The sequence below is a fragment of the Lonchura striata genome, chromosome 5 (assembly GCF_050655825.1).
Source record: "Lonchura striata isolate lonStrDom1 chromosome 5, ASM5065582v1, whole genome shotgun sequence".
In the NCBI taxonomy this organism is placed as follows: domain Eukaryota; kingdom Metazoa; phylum Chordata; class Aves; order Passeriformes; family Estrildidae; genus Lonchura; species Lonchura striata.
The window spans coordinates 29,331,653-29,341,266 of NC_140707.1; the positions used below are offsets into that span (position 1 = coordinate 29,331,653).

Sequence of the window (9,614 nt, forward strand, 5' to 3'; positions counted from 1 at the left end):
GGAAAGCGGCCGCGGGGATGAACCATTGCGGAGGGGCGCGCGGGCTGTACCACTGCGGGGCCGCGGGAGGAGCGGGCCGCAGCGCTCGGTCCCCGCGGGCAGCGCCGGTCCCGCTCCGGCCGCTTCCGGTTGCTCCATAGAAACAGGGTTGGCAGGGGTGACCGGCATCCCTCCGCCGGTGTCTCCAAGCTTTGTGGGGAGAAAGCGGGGCGCAAAGGCCGCCGTGGTGCGAGGCCAGCGCGGGGCTGCGCTCGAGGGACGCTCCGTTCCGCTCCGCCGGGCGCCGCCTTTCGGGGCTGGGAGCATCCTCGCGCAGCCCGGTCCAATACCTCTCGCAGACCGCTGCGGTTTTTTTCCCCTCTAACTACTCTCGGCTGGGCCCGACCCAAATGTTCCCGCGGCGCTGGGTGAGCGCACGCACGTAGAGGAGGAAGGGCTGGTTTCGCGCTGTTCCATCGCCGCGGGGCTCTGCCCGGGCTGTCCTCGGCTGGCCGCCGGCAAGGGGAGCGCAGCCCGGGCTCTGCTTGCAGGCGGACGTGACCCAGAGCTAACGTGCGTGTCCTCGCAGACACTCAGGGCATTGTCAGGAATCAGGCGGATACCGGGGAGAAAACAAGGTCCTTTTCCAGAGAACACAGAGGGGACAAAACCCGCGCCAGCCTTGCTGCTGTCTGCCTGCTCGAGGCCTGAAAGAGGGGCGAAGCGGGAGGGACCGGGGAGAAGCCCTGGTGATGTCCCAGCCCGTGAGCACGCAAAGCCTCGTGCTGGAAACGGCAAGGCCTGCGCTGTACAGAGGCAGCTTCTTCTTTGCAACTTAGTCCATGCGGGGTTTGCCAGCCTCCAGGAGTGAGACTGGGGGCATGTTCCCCGGTTTGGATTCCTCCCCGAGTCCGTGGGCGCAGCACAGCGGCACTGGCACGGAGGGCAGCCCGTGACGCTCTCCCGCCATCCGCGAATGCACTTCCCTGTCACTGCACACATCGTGGCTCTGGCACCGCCGCGGGGACTGCAAGCCAGCTGGGAACAAAGGGAAGAGCTGCAGGGCTGGGATAAGCGGGGGATAGCACCGGCCGTGTCAGCAGGACATTTCATCCCAGAGATTAAGGGCTTAGCTACGAACTTGTTTGGAGCTGGAGGGGGAGCGGGGGCTGAGGGCAAACCCACCAGCGCTGTAGCGAAGCCCCTGGGCTCAGGGCCTTGCCAGGGCAATAGTAACCATCCTGTGAGCTGGGCGGTCTCGCCGTTCCTGTAGACTCGGACGATGGCACCGCTGGAGCGAGGGTCCGGGCTGCAGAGGGGCAGCACTTCGCCCCTGCAGCAGCGCACCCTCTGCCCGCCGTGCGCTCAGCTGGCTCCGCGCCGGCCTGCTCCACGCTGGATGGTTTAACACAGCGGTCAGCGAGGTCCGAGCAACATCCAGAGCTTGGCAGCCAGCTGTGCCAGCACCGCTTCAAAACACGCTCCGTCCCTGTGTGCATACAGTCAGGAGAAGGACTGAAGAAGGTTTTTGTTCTTTTTAAAAGTAGAACCGGGAATGTGGAGTACTGCCTGGAAGAAGAGGGACTTGGAGCAGAGGAGCCAACAGCACGTGTGTCCTGTACAATGTAGAGCAGCTGGCAGAAACAGCAGTGCTGGTAGGGAGGTGTCAGGGCACTACCCAGACATGTTATTTCCACTATAATACCTATTTTATAAAAAAGAGTATTTTCCATGTTTGTGCCTTCTTTTGTGTTGGCTCATGCCCGAAGGGTGGAGGGGTCGCTGGTCTCTGCAGACGATGTCTCTCCAATCCAGGCAGCATCCCTGTGCTGGGGAAGATGTAAAATACGTGCCTTTTCCCCTAAGGCTGCTGGGTGAAAACAAAAAAAACCCACATAGCATGCACACAAAATGACAACAGAGACAGCCTGTCATTGTGCAGGCTGTCACACAGAAGAGGGGCTGTCCCCCCATCCCCCTTCCACACCGGCAATGGGAGAGCAGAGGCACGGATGAGTGTTAAAGCACTCCAGCAAAAGATGTAACGAAATCCTTTCGATGTGGAATTGCCACCGACTATCAGGGAGCCCGCGCTAGGTTTTGCTTCCAAATCTTGCTCCAGATTGCAAAACACCCGTCGGAGTCGGGACAGCTGATGCCGAGGGAATTTTTCGTAAGGGATGCAGAGCTCGTGCCTTTTGCCGGACAGCATGCATTATCAGTTCACCAGGGATGAGGCGTGTGGCTGCTGTTTGTGGGCACATCTGCACCCGAAGTGTTTTTTCTTGCCCCACAGCAGTCTGAATGAACCGGGGGGTCACAACAAATGTGCCCGCCCCGCAGACGCGCTCTGGTTCCGGTCTGTTCGAGGAGGGCGTGTGTGTCACTTGGGGCAGATGGGAGCCAGCCTGCAAGACTCGACGCCTGGCTCTCTGAGTCTCCAGACAGGACTATTCCCACTACGGGACAACGCTGTGCCCATCCATAAAGCTCTGCCTCTGGTGCTTGGCAAATCCTCCTTGAGGTGCACTAAAATTTTCAGCATTCCAGCTGTTTGCTTGGCTGCGGCTTGTAGGGTGATGGGCGGGAGCGAGCTCGCCCCACCAGAAGGTGAGCGCTGTTATACTGAGGATGTACAGAAAACCTCCAACTGCACGTCCCTTTTTTGGGGGGGAAGTTGCTGGAAGTAGACTCCCGGGACCGAGGGACCACCTCCACCCCCTAGCACTGCGAGGGGCACTCGGGTCCGCCGTACGCCCAACCCAGCGGAGAACAACGGAGAGGGGAAAACATACAAAAACTGAATGTGACACCGTGACATCTGATGCAGGGAAGGGAGAGGCGGCGGGGGCGGCCGGGGACACCCCGACTCTCCCCCGCCCCCTCGCCCCGTCCCTCCCGCACCGCCTACGTGCGCCCCGACACTGCCCTGATGGCACGGCCCCGGCGGGCCGTACCATGGGCCGGGCTCCGGCGGGGGCGGAAGGGGGACGGAGGGGAAAGGGGGAGATGAGTGGCGGGGCCATGGGGAGCCCGCGGGGAAGGGGCTCCTCGCGGGCGGCGGCGGCAGGGCAGGGGGCTCGCCCCCGGCGGCCGCCGGCCCGAGCGAGGCGGCGAGGGCGGGGAGAGCGGGGGTCGGCGGGGCGGGGTGAGCGGGAGGCGGGCGGCGGCTCAACAGGTACAAATGGTTCCTCCCCGCAGCAGCAGCGACGTGCAGAAGCGAACGCGCCGCGCCCGCCGCTGTCACCGCCGGGGGGGCGGGGGGGCCGCCTGCCCGCCCGGCCCCGCCCCGCCGCGGCCGTCGGCGGGCGGTGGCGGAGCCGCCATTGGCTGGAGCGGCTCAGGGGCGGGGCCGACGGGCGGGCGCGCGGCGTCGCTATTGGCCGGAGCGGCGCGGGGGGCGGGGCGAGGGGCCGCGGCGCGCGGCGTGGGCCGGGCCGGGGCAGAGCGAGAAGTTGGCGGCGGCGGCGGCGGCGGGAGCGCAGGTGAGCGGCGGCCGCGCCGGGGAGGGATCCCCCGCTCCGGAGCTGCGGGGCGCCGCCGGCCCCGGGCCGCACGGGCCAGCCTGTCCCAGGGGTGGGAGCGCGAAGCTGCAGCTCCACGCGCCGCGGAGCCCGAGCACGGCGCGGCTCCCCCCTCCCGCAACCCATCCTTCGCGCTGCCCGGCGTCGCCTTTGCTGCAGGCGGGCCCCGCCGCCCCCCCGTCACCCTCCAGGAGCAGGTGAGCCACTGACTAACGCACATTGTGCTCTCGGCGACTCCACTGTGCGTGTGACAGCGGCTAACCTGCTCCTCGGACATCACTGTGCGGCCGCCTCGCCTCCCCGACCCGCGCCTCGAAGCCTCGACGCCCTCCTGCCCCCTCGGCCAGCCAGGTGAGGGGCTCCGGCGGGCCAAGGAATCGCTCCCCCGTCCGTCGCCACTGTCCTGCCTCCAGCGGTTCCCCATGCTCGGCTCTGCGGACCCCCGATGCGCTGCCGGGAGTGCCCCAGGATCGGATGCGCTTGCACGGGGGAGCGCGAAAAGATTGAACAGCAGCGGGGCTCGGTGTGCCCGGCGGGAGCGGAGATGGAGGGAACGGGCCGTGTCGGCATGTGGGTGCGAATAGTTGGTGGTAAAGTTGTTGAGGAGGGATGGCGTGCTCTGTCCGCTTGCTCTTCTCCAAAGTAAATAAGTGCTCGCGGACTCCGTACCAAGTTAGAGACGCATCATCCCGGCCGGTGACGTCTTGAGACCCGGTCAGTGACTAACTGAACTGCTATTGCCAAGGGTGTGTTAATAGAAGAAACTCTGCCTAGTATTGCCCTGGATGAGTCACATTTAAAGAGAGACTCTCTGGTCTGTTAAAGGAAAAGCAGAAACAAGCCTCACTTTCCTTTTTTTGTTACTGTTTTTTTTTTTTTTTCCATCCCACCCCTCACCTTGGCTTGCTGTTTTCTTCATCTTGTGCCAGGGCTGTATTGGCGCCCCAGCCCTGGCTGGGCATTTGCAGAGCTGCCTTGCCCAATGTGCTGTGATGTCACGCTGGGGACTCTGACTTCATGGCCCTGAGGAACAGGAAGGCGAGCCAGGCAGGGACTTTTCCAGCCACCCACGGTGGCTGTCACTAAAAACAGAGGAAGTGACGAAGCAGATGGCTTCTCCTACATAGTTATCTCTTGTGATTTTTCGGCTGGTGAAGAATCTGGGTAGTTGAAAAGTGTGTTTTCTGAAGAGCTGCACAGCTTCATTGTCAGCTGAAGTTCCTAATAACCAGCTGGGATTCACCACAGTTGCTGAGTTTCCTTGGAAGGGCTCAGGTAGTCCCCTTACTCCTGGGGCTGCTCTCATGTAACCCTGGACTGTTGTAAAGGCATGATCTGAAGGAACTGGCAGTGCTCTGGTCAATAAGTAGTTAATTGCACACAAGGTAGAGCAAGGTCCTCTGTTGGTGAAGTGTGTCTCTGGGAAGTTTTGTCTGGGAAGTTTTCTCCTTCGTGCTCTTATAATTTCTGCCTGTGGGTCCCAGAGGAACAGCTGCTCTTCACAAGAAAACTCTGTGCTCTGTGTTTCCGTAGTGCTCAAACAGCCTGGGAAGATGGGAAAACCAACCAAAGTTACCCAAGATGCTTTCATGTTTGTTCAGAAACCAATGGGCCTTTTTATTTTTTTTTTTAATGGGGGACAGGGTTGGGGGGCAGACAAATTTGCAGCTGTCTCAACCCCAGATTGCTTTTTTCTTCCCTAGCTGCACCTACAGCATCTTCCCACTGCTGGTCCTGAGCAGGCAGGAACACAGTGTAGCCACAGAGAGAGGGAAACCTGGTGCAAAATCCATCCATGTACAAGTGTGTCTGAGAGCTGAAACTGAAGGCCACAGTCCCCCTGCCACCCCATTTTATAGCTGACCACGCACATAACAAACCTGTGTCTGAAAATAAAGGTGCTTTGTTTCTTTTTGAATAAACAGCCCTGCGTTTGGGACTGTGCTGGCTGGTGACTTAACCCTGGGAGATGCCGCTGGCAGAAGCAGCTCTGCAGGTCTCCTGGCAAGACCTGTCCCAGTTCCCATGAGCAGCACTATGGGTATGGATGCTTCCGACTTCCTGCTATCAATGGAACCATCCTGTTCAGCTCCAGTAAGCAAAAGGAAGGGGTTGAAGTGAAGTTTGTTTGGGTTTGCCTTTTTGTGTGTGTCTCCAGTAAGTGGGGGGAACATCCAGCTCAGTTCCTGTTTTTAATATTCTTCTGGCATGATTCAAATCTAACCTGCTGTGCTGTCACCTGAAGTCTCCAATAAATATGCAAAACCAATGTTTGAGTGCTGATTACTGTAATCCAGGGCATCAGACCAGGTGAAGAGGAAAGCTGTGCCTTCTCAGTGATGTGTCTGATTGTGCTGCATTCCTGGTTCCACCCGTCTCTTACTTTGCCTCTGTGGCCAGTGAAAGTGGCTTGGAAAGGAGACCAGAAGGGTGTGACATGGTTGTCCCTCAAGCAGAAAGCCCAGCTGAGCCCTTCTGTCCTGGCTTAGCTGGAGGGTGCTCCTGAGTGATGAGAAAATGCACCAGGGCTGTGATGCCCTTTGATTTAATGTTTTTCAGTAGCTAATAAACAGATTTGTAAGATGGTATGTAGCTTGGTTAGAAGAGTAGTTATGTGCTTTCGCTCAGAACTGTAAGAGTTTTGGTGAGAGGCAGGGGAGTGCCTTACAGGAGGGGAAGATGCTGAATTTCAGGCCTGTTGAGCTGATGGGATTCTTTGTGCTCTTCAAAGATTTTTCATGTTTTAGCTCTTCATGGAGGGAAGGGAACAGGCCTTACCCTTCAAGCACCACACTAAGAGGCGCCTGTTGTGTTCTGTCCATGACATGTCCCACTGTCAGGTGAGCCCCACCCAAGGAGCAAGCTGCTCTGAAGGAGTACATGAATTGTTTAAGAGGAAGTCAGTTAGTTGAATGCAAGCAGGGACTTATATAATACATCCTAAAAAAATATATATTTCTGCTGGCAGGAGGTTCCGTTGGGAGAGAAACTTGCTCATCCATAAACAAGAAAATTTCCCAGCATCCTCTAGTGCTTTTTGTTTTTTTTTTTTTTTCCAGGGCAAGGTAGAAAGCAGTCAGTCTGCACTCTGAGATAGAGAAAGAAAAATCACCATAGGAGAGCAGACAATGCTCCCTGCATGGACACACGCTCTGGTTCAAGCGGCTCTTCTTCATCTGCAGTGAACTATGCTGGTAGAAGCTGTGCAGCCAGGAGCAAGCAGCAGAGCATCTGTACACCACTTGGGGAGCAAAACCAACAGGCATTTTCTCCTCCAGACATTCACACCTTTCCTTATGTAACTGGTGCTGAAGTGTGTGCTTTAAAAGCTGCTTGCCAAATCCAGGGGCTGGGAGGCAGCAGAAATGCTTCTAGCACTCTAGATGAAATTGAGGGGGGAAAAGAAAACCCAAACACCCAGGAATTCGTACAAATACATAACTGCAACTTGAGGATGGTTCAAGTGTCCGCAGCAGTGTTGCCCTGAAAAAACTGCACTGGCCTGGGGCAGTGCTGGCACCCAGACCTCCATCTGATGAAGATGGTGAGGAGCTGATTGTCCAGGATAGAGGGATGAGAAGCTGGGGGGGTGGTCATTTTTTTACACAATATTAAAAAAAAATCCTTAAAAAAAAAAATCAGATAGTGCAGCCAGGAAAAGGGCGCCAGGGAGGCTGGAGGTGGCTGAAATACTCTTCTGAATGGTGCTTTGTGCTGGCAGAACCTGCAGATGTATTTGAAAAAAAAAAAAGCTAACAAAAAATCAGGGCTGCTCACCAGTAAAAACCAGGTATATCCTTCACTTTGTGACATTTGGGTGGCACTGGAGCTAGCCAGGAAAAGCATCTGAGGAGAGAGAAGCTCTGAAGTCCATTCCCACCCACTCCAGGGAAGGAAGAAGCTGCCCACACCGCCTGAGGGACATGGGGACATGAGTCCCTGTGCAGCCAGGCACAGCATCCTCGAGCCACCCTGCACACTTGGATCCCTGCCTTGCCCGCGAGCCAGTTGTTCCCTCTCCAGTACGCTCCGTACACAGGGCTTTTGGTCTGTTTTTAAGGGAAAAAATAATTTATTTGCTTTGTTTTAATCTCAAAACAATGGGTAATGGTAATTTCTTCCTACTACTCTGTAGTGGCCTAGAAAAGGACAGCATCATCTCCACTGTAGCAAGAAGGCTTGTCCCAGGGCATAAAATTTTAATTAGGAACAATCACGCAGCCTTGAAATGGGAATTGCAAGCAGCAAAAAAAAGCCAAACCATCAATAAAATATTCAATGGCAGAAATGTATTATTGACACAGACTTTAGAGCAGCTAAAAGCGGGGAGGCGGGGGAGTGGGTATTGAGCCTCGCTGTGTTAAATAACAGGCGGGACCCGCGCGCTTGCCCGGCTGGCACAGGCCCCCCGAGCCGGCAGGAATATGGGTCACCCTTGGCTGGGGAGCTCCCGAGGTAACACACGAGTCTGATTACCACCTCTCCCCCACGTGTACCACAGCAACGATAGAGGTGTTAATCAATTTATTGCCTCCTGAAACACTGCTGGCCTAGGCAGCAGCTGGGTGATGGTGGGTAGGACGTAAAATGAAGTAATTCTGCAAAGAGCCAGTCTTGAGCTGAAAAGGGTTAGCCCCTGCTCATGGCCCTCTCACTAGCCCCATGCCTGGTTATCAGTGGGGGACACAGTTGATTTACTCTGTCTTCCCACCCAGGCAGCAGTTCCAAATCCTGCATGCCAGCCAAGGGGCATCAACTGGAGGGCCAAATCTGCTGTGATATATATTTTAAATCCTTATTTTCCACACCCTCCCACACTTCCCTCTAGGAAAGACTGGTGCTGGTTTGGCCTGTTATGATTATGACTGAATTATGACTGAACCTACAAAAACGATAAATAATATATAATCATAATGGAGGGGAAAAAAGTCCCCCAGACATTCAAATTAATTTTATGCCCCCATTTGGAAGTACCATAGGTGATGACCCTTTTCTCATTATTCCTGTTTATTTTGTAGAAGGCAAGGCTACAAATGTAGTCCAAAAAATGAAAGATCCAGTTTTAAAGCAGAGGTCAGTTTTTTGGGATAGGCAAAGGATGTCACATGACACACTGAAATCTGGCCACGTCCAAGGCAAGTGGGTTTTCTAAACCTGCTTTTCCCTCACCTCCACAAGCAGCACTGAAATGCTGTTTACAATGTCCATCACTCACTTCTTAGCAAGGCAGAATCTTTAAAAGCAAGAGTCAAAAAAAAAACAAAACACATGAAGCCCAAAAAGCAAACAAGCAGGAGAGAAACCAAATGCAGCTGCACGGAACAAACACATTTTTAACTAATTTACTTGGAGATACATGATTTAAGGAGGAGGGTGAGGAGGAGCTTGAAAAGCAACCCACCCAAAAAAAATGCAAAAGCCCCAATTCAAAAAAGGCAACTTTGAAACTGCATCTCCCCACTGTGGCAGCTCTCCAGTCATAACCTAAAACACAGCAGTACCACTGGATCTCCCAAAAAAGCAAATTTTAATCCTTTAATATTACTTGATCAGCCTGCTGGGCTGTGGTGGCACCTTGAAAATCGGCTTTGAGAGGGGAAGATGTCCCCAGGGACAAGAGCCCAGCAGAAGCTCAGGGGAGATGGTGATGGACAGCAAGAGCTGACATTCCTGACTGCTGTTATCCAGGTGCAGAAAAAGGGGCTTGGAGGCAAATGGGAAATTTCCCCTTACCTGCTCTTGTCTGCAGCTGAGCGCCACTCCCTTTGCCTCCTGTCCTAAAATGCTCTGAGCTGCTGCTGTGCATTATTAAAACGTTGCCATGTTTCATCCCAGAGATGGCCGCATCTCACCGGAGACAAGCTGCATCCCCTGGTTGTAGAGCACTTCACAATTAAAAAAAAAAAGAAAAGGGGAAAAAAAAAGAAGAAAGAGCACTACATGCATAAGAGGGAGTCAGTTATAAAATACTCACAGCTTTACTTCGGCAAATAGAAAGAGATGGCTTGGAAATGGAAGAGGCAGCTGCGGGGTGCACAAACCACTCGGACGTATCCGTCAGGTGCCGGCAGGGACGGCTCACCCTGGCCACAACAGCACACTCACACTCGC

At 55.2% G+C, this 9,614-nt stretch overlaps 1 long non-coding RNA gene across 2 annotated transcripts; it reads left to right on the forward strand.

The window, feature by feature from the left end:
- Positions 1 to 3,423: 3,423 nt before the first annotated feature.
- On the forward strand, positions 3,424 to 6,955 carry LOC110484450 (uncharacterized). Of its 2 annotated transcripts, XR_002467764.4 has the most exons (3): positions 3,424 to 3,464; positions 5,429 to 5,597; positions 6,563 to 6,955. It is a non-coding gene; the product is annotated as an uncharacterized LOC110484450 (long non-coding RNA). The 2 variants fall into 2 exon arrangements; XR_014955991.1 differs by having other exon boundaries at positions 3,424 to 5,597.
- Positions 6,956 to 9,614: the final 2,659 nt, after the last annotated feature.